At 41.5% G+C, this 12226-nt stretch overlaps 1 long non-coding RNA gene across 1 annotated transcript in view; it reads left to right on the plus strand.

The window, feature by feature from the left end:
• Nucleotides 1–294: 294 nt before the first annotated feature.
• The window catches only part of LOC132393266 (uncharacterized), an 87891-nt gene continuing 75959 nt past the window's right edge, over nucleotides 295–12226 (plus strand). Inside the window, exon 1 of the long non-coding RNA XR_009511811.1 lies at nucleotides 295–367. This is a non-coding gene — a long non-coding RNA (uncharacterized LOC132393266). The remainder of the gene's footprint in view (nucleotides 368–12226) is intronic.

A 12226-nucleotide genomic window follows, 5' to 3' on the forward strand; every position in this document is an offset into this window, starting at 1 on the left:
CATGGTTAGCTGGGGCTATGAGATAGCAGTTTTACTAGCACACTGCTACACCATTGAAACATTTAAGGAAGGTTTTGTCTGCAGACCCCTTAAGGAAATAATGCAAAATTCCAGCAGTCAAATTATTATTTGAGAGCTCTGGAGCCAGCGCCTTCAATAATTGTATGTCTTGATAGCAAGTCTCTTTAAACAGTTGCTACAAATGCAGTATACCATTGACTCCAAATTTCCAAGCTGCATAGGGTACGCATGATACTAATATGGGTGGCAATTAATGAATTTTGATTTCTTTGTAGTAAGATTGGAGGAAGATGAGGAGGTCTTCACAATAGTGACAATGAAGAACTAGAAGTAAATCATGAGACAGGTGAGATGAACGTTGAAACTTTCTCAATTTTCTCATAACTTGACACCAATATTAAAGTCTGAAGTGATCTGCGAACATTTGCAATGTCATACCAGAAAGTTTTTTGTCTTCTAATCTTACCTATGGGTTTTAAAGCAATGTAGGAGGTGGATGCTGTTCCTGATCTCTGAAACAAGGGTTAAGGCACAGAGGAAGGAGAGGGAAGTGGAGTGAAATGTGTTACCTTATAGAAGGGGAGCTGTAAGTCATTAGGCTGCAGTGATTAATGTGTTAGCAGAGAGCAAATGAGACAAGGTTCTTATTGAGGTAACTATATTGAGGCAACTCTGTTGAGGCGATTGAGCGCTTTGCAGTCACATCAGGGGGGATAAGTTCCTTCCATTTAACTCATTAAGGAACAACTTTTTCTCCTGTAGGGTTGCCTGTCTCGCCAGTGCCATACTGAGCCATAGCACTTGTCTCCTTTAACATGTGCTGGCTGCATTTAAGATGCCAAATTTCAACACACACCACAAATGACCAAGTAATCGTTTCGAAGCACAGATCATGCTGACTGCTTTCGCCATCATTTTATTGAAATTCCAACATCAGTTTCCAGGTGTCCCTGTAGCCAAATTATTTCAGTATATGGTACCTGTCACCAACAGCCCTTGTGATTATTTTTAACAATTAAATTATTAAATTACAGTTTCTAGTGGCTGGGCAGAATACAAAATATACTACAGGACACCATGAGCAAAGTCTTGCATCCCACCTGGGTGCACTTCAGGTGACTATACTCTGCTGGATGTGAAAATATCTTCTATTGTAGTGATGTGTCTCAGATTATTCACCCCAAGTTATCGGGCAAATGAAACTGACAATGAAAATCGTCTTGGCTGCATCCAAAGTAATCTGAACAATGAAATATTTCGTTCAGCACACCTATGATTTCCTTGGTTGCTCTTAACTAGCATTTTTTCTGTTTTTGTTGCATTATAGGACATAAATAGTCTAAGAGTTTGGGATTGTTGGTGCTCTCTGGATAATGTACAAAACCCCATTTCTACGGGCATAAATCATTTAATCAGTTTTACCCTTGTTAATGGTAAAAGCTCACCTGCAAACTGCTGTGCCATTGGTAACTATGGACAAGTAAAAATTCTGTGGCCTCTCACGTGTCTCCTTTATCTGCAAATGAGATATATATTTCCTCTAGAAAATATGGTGTTTATTTACTTCATACGGTTACAAACTGCTGTCTCATCTAACTAATTCCCTTGCCCTAGAAATACCACATGATGCAGCTTAATGGTATTATGTCTTGCATAGCCATGAGAAGAGCTACCCCATTTTAAGCTCTTACAGCTATTATACCAAATAAATGGCCATAATTGTTGCAGCAATGCAGAGAAACAGAAAGCATGGACTCTCTAAAATATTGCCGAAGGAATAGAACAAGTGTAAATTTCCAACTATCCTTTCTCAGTCCAATCATATTGCAGACTTTGGACAACAATAAGAGCAATCATCAGTTTCGTAATTTGTTTACATTCCAATACATGCAGCACTGGGATTGTCAGAATGAACTGCCATTTTTTTTGGTTGGTTACAACTTGAAATGCTCAAGCAGTCTCCTAGGTGGCAGGAGAGTGCTTAGAACTGAAGTCTTTTACAGAATTTCATAAATGGAAATGGGACAGAAGTGTAGGCTATACTTAAGTGAAGCAGATGCATACCGAGCAAAATAAACTTGCCTCTTATTTGAAATGCAGCTGTGCATCCATTCAGTATTTTGGAGCTCCCTGGGTTCGCAATAGTCAGCCTATCATCTCACTTCGGTAACTTGCGTAACTCAGCAAGGGGCTGACTATTCTGCTTTCTCCCCACTCACTCCATTTAACAGGGTACAAGCAGTTTGGCCCCAAAATGTAGAATTACCGAAGACAGGTGAGTCACATCACTGTATATTACATTGGCCTTTGTTCATCTCCCTAGCTTCAACCTGATTTGCAAACATTCATAAATGATTATGTAACTGGACTTCAATCGGCAAATCACTTTCTATATTTACTTGATAGTTCACTGAGACTTGAAGATGTAAATAATCTCCAGTTATTAACCCCTGCCCCATATAATGTTCATATAATTGGAATGTGAAATACTGAACATGACCAGCACTTAGTGTGTAGGAGCCATTGAAATGAAGTAACTGGTAAAAGTCCATCACTTTGACATAGGGGCAGAATTAGACCATTTGGCCTGTCGTGTCTACTTCGCCATTTCCTCGTGGCTGATTTATTATTTCTGTAAACCCCATTCTGCTACTTCATGTAATTTTTGATGTACTGAATAATCAAGAACCTATCATCCTTTGCTTTAAATATATTCAATGACCGAGCCTCCACAGAAATCTCTCCTCATCTCTTCTAAATGGATATCCCTCTATTCTGAGGTCATCCTCTCAGGTCTAGACTCACCCGCTACAGGAAACAACCTCTCCATATCCATTCTATTTTTCAATATTCGATAACTTTCAATTAGCTCTTAACCACCCCAACCCCCCAAAACCCATTCTTCTAAACTCTAGTGAGTGCAGGCCCAGAGCCATCAAATGGAACTCGCATGTTAACCCTTTCATTCAGGCAGATGTTCCCAACCTTTTCTATGCCTTAGACCAATACCATTAAGCAAGGAGTTTGTGGACCTCGGGTTGGGAACTGCTGATTCCCGGAAACATTCTCGTAAACCTACAATGGATCCTTTCTAATGTCAGCACATTCTTTCTTAGATAAGGGGCCCTAAGCTGCTCACTATAGTCCAACTGCAGTCTGACTAATGCCTTATAAAGCCTCAGCATTATATCCTTGCTCTTTTATTCTACTGCTCTCGAAATAAATGGTAACATTGGATATCCTTTCCTTACCACTGACTCAACCTGCAAGGAATCCTGCATGAGGACTCCCAAGTCCCTTTGTACCTCTGATTTTTTTAATCTCCCCATTTAGAATATAGTCTATATTATTCCTTCTACCAAAGAGCATGACCATACACTTCCCTACACCAATTCCATCTGTCACTTCTTAGCCCATTCTCCCAATCTGTCTAAGTCCTTCTGCAGACTCCCAGCTTCCTCAACATTAACTGTCCCTCCACCTATTTTTGTATCATCTGCAGAATTGGCCACAAAGCCATCAATTTCATCATCCAAATCATTGACGTATAATGTGAGGAGAAACTGTCCCAATACTGACCCTTGCGGAACACCACTGGTCACCAGCAGCCAACCAAAATAGGGCTCTCTGTTCCTACTGTTAGCCTACTGTCAGTCAGAATCTTCTAGTAATACCCTGTAGTACCATGGGCAAGCTGCTTAGTCTCAAGTAACTTGGATCATAGACAACTTTGGTGGCACTGAGGTAGCCTCTTTTAACCAGAGTCTGCTAGTCTCTGGATTTCCAGGGCTTCCTCAGTCCACCAAGAATTTTTAAGTTCCTCACCGTGTGCTGGACATTTGCCTTGGCTCTGGAGTAAGCTTCTCTTTAGCCCTTGTTGCCAATGTTATTCTGTCAGGCTATAAAGGGCTTTCCTTTTTTTTTGTGATAAGTTGTTTTATCTCCACATCGTTAACATCAAACCAATCCTGATGACTTTTGGACTTGTACCCAATGATGTTTTTGCAGATATCAAAGACGATGGATTTAAGCAGACCCCAGTGTTCTTCAATATCTTCCAGATATTCCTGCTGGAGGTTTTTCCCAGAAGAGGTCTGTAGGTGCTGTTGGGTGGTGGCATCAAGCAGGCTCTCGTAGACCTTGGCCTGGTCTGCTGCTCATGAACCTTTACCTTCTTCGTGAGTCTGATGGACAGATTGGTTCGTGAGCAGATTGGTCAATGTTCTATGCCAATCGTGGCCCTTGTGGTATTCACAACAAAGTTGCTCTAGGTTGGATAATGATGTAGTTAATGCGATTCCACTGTTTAGATTGGGGGTGTTGCCAAGATGCCTTGAATTTGTTTTTCTGGCAGAAGAAGGTGCTTCTGATGATTAGATTAGGCTCAGCACATATGGTGAGAAGTAATACTCCACTTGAGATGATGTAGCAAATGCCTTTCTTTTTTATGGTACTTTTCCAAAGATTGAAGTCCTGACTGACCCTGGCATTGTAGTCTCCCAAGAGAATTAGAAGACTTGTCCTTCAATCTTATCCTCCTTGGGGATGGAAAGAACCTGCTGAAGGATATCAGTGACAGATGGAGCGGTCATTTTCAGGAACCCGATAAGATGGCGACTTGTTTCATCAGGGTCAATCAAAGGTGTGTTTTTTCTAATGTGTTTTTTTTTAAATCATCACAAGACCCTGCTGGACATTAGGAACTTAAAGTACTGTAGGCCTGCCCCATCAGCAAGTTGCTTGTTGGCAGAGAAACTGAAGGAGCTGAACTAGGTGTAGATCATCCTGTGGCCTGTGTCAGAGAGGTGCCGGAAGAGTCAGTATGCAAAGGTGGTGTGTAGTCTATCAGCGAATGGCTGCTTTTCTTGTGATTCCAAGACCCTGTTGGACATTGTTAAGGTGGAATGCTGCAAGTCTAATTCATGGATGGTGGGGGTGCTACATAGTGAGGACTAAGCCATATCAGAGTATCGCATGTTTACAGCTGCCCAGGAGAGAGGCATTGGAGTCGGTGTGCTCTACTGGAAGCAGCGCAGCGTGGCATCCAAGCTGGAGTCAGTGCTACCCTCCTTCCCCAAGTCTTTTTTTGTCTGTAACTGATATCTTATCTGTGCCTTTAATTGTGTATGACTGTTGGTACTGTGTTTTGCACCTTGGTCCCGGAGTGACCCTGTTACGTTTGGCTGTATTCTTGGGTATTCATGTATGTTTGAATGGCAATTAAACTTGAACTTGAACCTCTAACCACAACCATGTTGCTGAACCAGACGTTACTAACCAAATCCCCTCGAGCAGGGGTTCCCAACCTTTTATTATGCCATGGACCAATACCATTAAGCTAGGGGTCTGTGGTCTTCGTTGGGAACCCTGCTCCAGATACTTGTTAAAGAAGACATCGGGGAGTCTCCCAGAATGGAAGAGATCCATGAAGGCATCAAGAGCCTGAGAAGCAACAAATCCACTAGTCCTGACAGGATCTCACTGGAGATCCTCAAGAAAGGTGGACCGGCACTCCTGCACCACATACACGCCCTGCTTCTGGGAGAAAGAACTGCCCTCAGAGCTCAGGGCTGCTCTTATAGTGACCATTTTCAAGAAGGGAGTCAAGGCAAATTGTGGTAATTACCTCCTGTCATCAATAGGCAAAGTGATTGCACATATCCTTGTCAACTGACTCCTTCTGCTACCTGAAGAATTACTTCCTGAATCACTGTGTGGTTTCCAGCCATAAAGAGATACCACAGACATGATCTTCACAGCATGTCAATTACAGGAAAAATGCCATGAAGAAAGGCTATCCTTGTACTTGGCTTTCATAGATTTGACAAATGCATTTTATGGTGCCATCAAACAACTTTTCCCTAAGCAACATCTTCCAGATAGCAAATCACTCCAATTATTTCACTTTTTCTATGCTATGCCTTCTGCTTGTTCTTTTTGTCTTGTATGTGTTACAAAAACTGGTGGAGCCTGTGATGTGAACATGAACGACTCCATCTTGAAGCAGCAAGGAAGATTGAAGCACTGAGGTGAATGTGGAGAGGGCCAGCGATGACACAGATCGGCAGTGTTTGGACCCAGGTTGACGGTCAGCATTGAGGTGAATTTGGAGAGGGCCAGCAATGACACAGATCGGCAGTGTTTGGACCCAGGTTGACGGTCAGTAATGAAGTGAATATGGCGGGGGCCAGTGATGACTCAGATCAGTGGTGTTTGAACCCAGGTCAGTGGTCAGCATTGAGGTGAATGTGGAGGGGGTCAGCGATAGCAGGGCTCGCAGTGGAGATGCTCAGCAGCCGAAATGGCGCATCCAGCCCTGGATCGGTGATGTTTGGAGTCAGACCCAGGTTGGTGGTCTCTCTTTACAGCAGGACTGAAGTCATATGGCCGCTTTCCTTGTGTAAAAAAAAAGTTTCTGATATTCTGAGATTTATGTGATCTTTGTATTGGTTTCCTTCAGTTTTTCAGCAGTTTCTTTCTTGTGGGGGTTGGTGGCTTTGATGCTACAGTGGCTGTTCAATTCTGCAAGTAAGGGGGTTGGGATTGTTATCGTCGCTGTTCTCTTCAGTGTGTGTGTGTGGTCAGGAATTGTTATTGTTACTGTCACTTTTTCTCTGCACGGGAAGGGGATGTTTTGATGCTACTGTGTCTGTATTTTTCAGTGGGGGATGGATTTTGGGGTCTGAGTTTTGTTTCTTTTTCATTCTGGGGGGGTTGGAGTTGATGTCTTCTTTCATCAGCTCCATTGTCTCTCTGTTTCATGGCTACCTGGAGAAGACAGATAGCGGAGTTGTATTGTACAGGCATACTTTGACAATAAAATGAACCTTTGATACAGTAGACTGCCAAGCTCTGGTGTATCTTATCAAGGAATGGCTGCTCATACGAGTACTTACAACTACTGAGGCTTCTGCGTGATGGTACAGTATGTTCACCACTGTGCTCAGCAAAGTATCACTGAATCAGAACTCTTCACTGTGAAGGCAGGAGTCAAACAGGACTGTAGCATTATTCCCACCTTGAATGCCAACTTTATTGCTGCCATTCTTCACCTCATTGGCCAAGACCTGCCACAGGGAATCCCAATCATTTGCAGAACAGACAACAGGCTTTTCAGCCTCAATCAGTTCAAGGCTGAGAACAAGTTCAGCAGCACTACTATCACGGCACTTCAGTAGATGACAACACATTTGTAGCACTCTCTATATGTCTTTGTCAAGGCATATAGAGCCCTAGGTTTTATTTTGAATATTAAAAAGACACAGGTCCTATGTCAGCCACTGCCTAACCAGCCATCTATCCAGACCTCCATAAAATTTGATGATATTTCCCTTGAAAATGTCAACCACTTTTCCTACTTTGGCAGCATTCTCTCTTCAAAAGCAGGCATAGACTTAGGGATCAACCATTGGCTGAGTAGTGCTAGTAGAACCCTTCAAGATTAAGGGAAAAGATTCTTTGAAACCAAACAAAGCTTTTGGTTTATAGAGCAGTTGTCCTTCCAACATTATTGTATGGAGCTGAATCAAGAACCATCTACAGTAGGTACCTGACAGCTCTGGAGCAATAACACTGAAGAATCCTACAAAAGATTTTGAGGATCAGCTGAAAGGACAGACACACTCACACCAGTGTACTGGAGGAAGCCAACACAAACAGCAGCTCCGCCACGATAAAGCAACACCAAATCCGAAGGACAGATCATGTCATTCAGATTCCTAGCTTGCGTCTTCCCAACCAGATCTTTTTCTCCCAGTTGAAGGGAAGGTCAGCAAGCCCCTGGTGGGCAAAGGAAACATCAAACTCAGCCTGAGGAAGTTCAACATCGCATCTAAAATGGGGAAGACATTGCGCTCAGTAGATAGACCTGGAGGGGAGGGGGGGGTAGCACTGCAGGAGAATGGCCTTCCCCAGGCCACAGAAAACAAGTGGCAGCTGTGAAAGGAGAGAATAACAACCAAAAGAAACTACTAACTACAACTACCACTTACTTGTGTCTACACTGTACCAGAATATATGGACCAGAGGAGAGGTCCCAGATCAGCCTTGAGGACCCACCAATAGACAGCCTCTTGGGAGAACATCTTACTCAACTCACATGATTGCACTACCTATTACTAATACGGCAGGCTGTCTCATTGTTAAGCTGCCTCATGTACAGCACCTTGTCATAGGCTTTCTGAAAATCCAAGTAAACAACATCCACTGACTCTCCTTTGTCTATCCGGCCTATTATTTCCTCAAAGATTTCCAACAGATTTGTCAGGCAAGCTTACCCCTGAAGGAAACCATGCTGACTTTGGCCTACTTTATCTTCTGTCTCCAAGTACCCCAAAACCTCATCCTTAATAATGGACTCCAACAAGTCCTTCTGGCCCCAGGATGTACCTTCAGACCTTTCAGTTTCCCAACCATCTTCTCCTTAGTAATAGCATCTCCACTCACTTCTGCTCCCTGACACGCTCAAATTTTTAGTGCCTTTCACAGTGAAGATGGATACAATTACTTGTACTTAATAATTTTATCTGCTATTTCTTTGTCCCCCATATTACTACCTCTCCAGCATCATTTTCCAGCAGCCCAATATCCACTCTCCTTTACTCTTTATATATCTGAAAATATCTTGGAATCCTCTTTTATATTACTGGCTCCTTTACCTTTATATTTCATCTTTTTCTCCCTTATGGCCTTTTTAGTTGCCTTCTGTTGGTTTTTAACAGCTTCCCAAACCTCTAACTTTCACTAATTTTTGCTATATTATGTACCCTCTCTTTTGCTTTTATGCTGTCTTGACATCCCTTGTCAGCTACGGTTGCCTCATCTTCCCTTTAGACTTCTGCTTCATCTTTGGGATGCATCTATCCTGCACCTCTTGATTTGCCCCAGAAACTCCAGCCATTGCTGTTCTGCTGTCATCCCTGATAGGGTTCCCTTCTAATCAGCTTTGGTCAGCTCCTCTCTCATACCTCTGTAAGTCCCTTTACTCCACTTTAATACTGATACATCTAAATATTTCTTTATCTGATGCAGTTTGGGATTCAATTCTTAAGTCAGTTAACTCAACCTCGTTCTGTGCTCGCCACTGTCTTTTGCAGTTTAAGGTTGTACATGGGGCTCATATGTCTAAAACTAAATTATCATAGTTTTATCCTGACATTAGTCCCATTTGTGACAAGTGTAAAGGGAGCGAGGCTTCTCTTATTTTTATGTACTGGGCTTGTTTTTTTAAGTTTTTTTAACTTTATCTCATATTCTTAATTGCCACTTAGAACCTAACCCCGTGATTGCTCTTTTTGGCACCTTGGGGCGAAGTAGACATGTATTTGAGTCTGACTAAACATCGAACATTATCTTCTGCCTCTCTTTTGGCTAGACGGTTAGTTCTTAGGTCAGGGGTCGGCAACCCGCGGCTCTTTCATCTCTATGCTGCGGCTCCCCGTGGTTTGTTAGTTTTTGAAATGTAATTCGAAATTTGAAGATTATGGTGATCTTGTACAATCTAAAAACGTTGTGGAGACCCCATTTCCTGGCATATCCGAACCGGCTCACAATTAGCCACTGTTCCAGCTAAGGGAGATAGCCTACGGGGGTTTGTGAGTATGTGTCTTTTGGAGCATCCGCGCCCACGGGGACGGGTTGAGGGAGGCTTTAAAGCAAGGCTGTTTAGTTCGAATAAAGTTACCTTTGACTGCAGAGTCTTTATTTTAGCGCTGCGTGTAGCACACCGCTACAACGTGTTTTTTATCGCTATTAATATGCATCACCACTGCCAATGCCTGACACCTGCCAGTGCGCGCTTTCTTTTAATTCTTCGATCCAAGGTAGGCTAACCATTGAGTAACCTTCAACCCAACGTCTTTTTTTCGGAGTTCAAAATGTTTTTGTTGCATGCAGAAATGTAATTTCGTTTTCTCTGCAGGAGTTCATTAAGTTCATAAATGCAACACATTATAGTTTGTTTATACATAGCATAAAGGCAAAAAAAAACCATTGTATGCAGTGTTATTTCATTTTAAATGTCAAATGGGTTTTGTGGCTCCCAGTGTTTTCTTTTCTGTGGGAAATGGGTCCATACTGGCTCTTTCAGTGGTAAATGTTGCCGACCCCTGTCTTAGGTGGAGAGAAGTTGCCCCACCCACTCACGCTCAATGGCTTAGTGATATTATGTCCTACTTAGACTTTGAAAAAATTCATTATTCACTTCTCAATTTGGACATAAAGGTTCATAAGGTGTGGGGACTTTTTCTTGAATACTTTCATAACTCCTCTTTAGATTAAATTTAAATTTCTTTGTACTATAATCCCTTACTTTCAGCTTTTTTCTGTAAGTTTTATGTTTTTTTATGTGAATTACATTATAGTTTTGGTAGTAGGCATTATATTTTCTTTATATATAAATAAATATATATTTACAGATCTGTGGGGTTGAATGCTCCGATTAATTTTTCTTTTACACATTGAAATGGTTGGCCTGGAGTTTTGTAGTGGGAGGGTGGGGAGGACCCTAACTTTATATCGTTCTATTTTGAGTGCTTTTCCCTTATTGTTGTGAATTATATGTTTGACAAGTTTGTTTTGCACTGTATAAATCTCCATTTTGTTGATGAGTTTTATTTTGTTGTAGAAACTCATAAAAAATAATTTAAAAAACTGATACATCTGACTTCATCTCTCTCTCAAACTGTAATATTTCTTTTACCTTAAGCTCCCTCATTAAATCTAGTTCATTGCACAACACCCAATGCAGAATTGCCTTTCCCTAGTGGGTTCAACCATAAACTGCTCTAAAAAGTCATCTTGTAGGCATTAAAAAAAGTATGCAAAATAATAAATATGTAAATAAGCTGTCTCTTCTCAATCATTGTTTTCGCTCCTGTATTTCCATAATGACCTATTCATAAAATAAAAATGTCAACTGAGAATCCTTTATATTGTCATTCTCTCAAGTTGATAGTTATCCATAGAGACGTAGCTTGCTGCAGTAATAAAAGCACAGATATCCTGTGTTTCTTCCTCCTTGCCTTTTGAATTAGCAGAAAAGGCACAAACATCAGTGGACCTGAATTTATCAGTTATGCCATTGATGTACCTATTAATACTTTCCAGCATTTGTAGAGTGGGAGGAGACCAAATTTGCCTGTGACTAATAGGAGTGTCTCGATGCCTCACTGACTAGCACAATCAGGAAATATGGCAACTTTAAGTGAATGCTTTCCTATTCATACTTTAACTTCCACATTGTGGATGAGACTTGTGCATATTTGCATGTTTCCTTTCAAGATGAGTCATTACAATGTTTATCTTCAATGAATATGACAAAATTGAATTATCCTGTCATTTTATTTATTACTATTTGTGGAGAGACACTGGAGAAAAATTGGCTGCTGTTCTTCCCATATTGTTCCAGTGATTACTCTTTTAAAGTTCTTCACTAACCTGAGCCTGCGAAATGCTAAATAGTTCTTGCTAGATTTCTACAAGAAAAACAATTTTATTAGGTATATGATGAACTGTCTTTAGATTGAAAGCATACATGAAAATGTAATGCGTCTTCTGCAGGGAGCACAGTTTAGACCTCATGAGGTGGGTAGTATCAATTTTGGGTACAAATCTTTGGGAAGAAAATATTTGCATATGGAATATGTGAATCAAACAAGTCTTAAACCATGAATGGTTGTGTAAACATCAAGTGTATTCACTATATTCTAGATGAGGAATCTGATCGAAAATAAGAGAAAATCTGCAGATGCTGGAAATCTGAGCAACACACACAAAATTCTGGAGGAACTCAGCAGGCCAGGCAGCATCTATAGAAAAGAATACAATCAATGTTTTGGATCGAAACCCTTCAGGAGAACTGGAGAAAAAAAGCTGAGGAGTAGATTTTAAAAGGTGGGGAGGGGGAGGGGAGAGAGAAACACAAGGTGATAGGTGAAATCCATGGGGGAGGGGGGAGATGAAGTAAAGAGTTGGGATGTTGATTGGCGAAAGAGACAGAAGGCAATGGAAGAAAGAAAAACTGGGGGGGGGAGCACCAGAGGAAGGTGATAAGGTGAGAGAGGGAAACGGTGAAGGGGGTGGGGGCATTGCCAGAAGTTTGAGAAATCAGTGTTCATTCCATCAGGTTTATAGGCATCTGTTAGTCTCGTGAAGGTTTTTTCCAGTGCGCAGGCCTGGGCAGAGTTGTATAGGAGACTGGCAGTTA

Source organism: Hypanus sabinus, chromosome 4 (assembly GCF_030144855.1).
Source record: "Hypanus sabinus isolate sHypSab1 chromosome 4, sHypSab1.hap1, whole genome shotgun sequence".
Taxonomy (NCBI): Eukaryota; Metazoa; Chordata; class Chondrichthyes; order Myliobatiformes; family Dasyatidae; genus Hypanus; species Hypanus sabinus.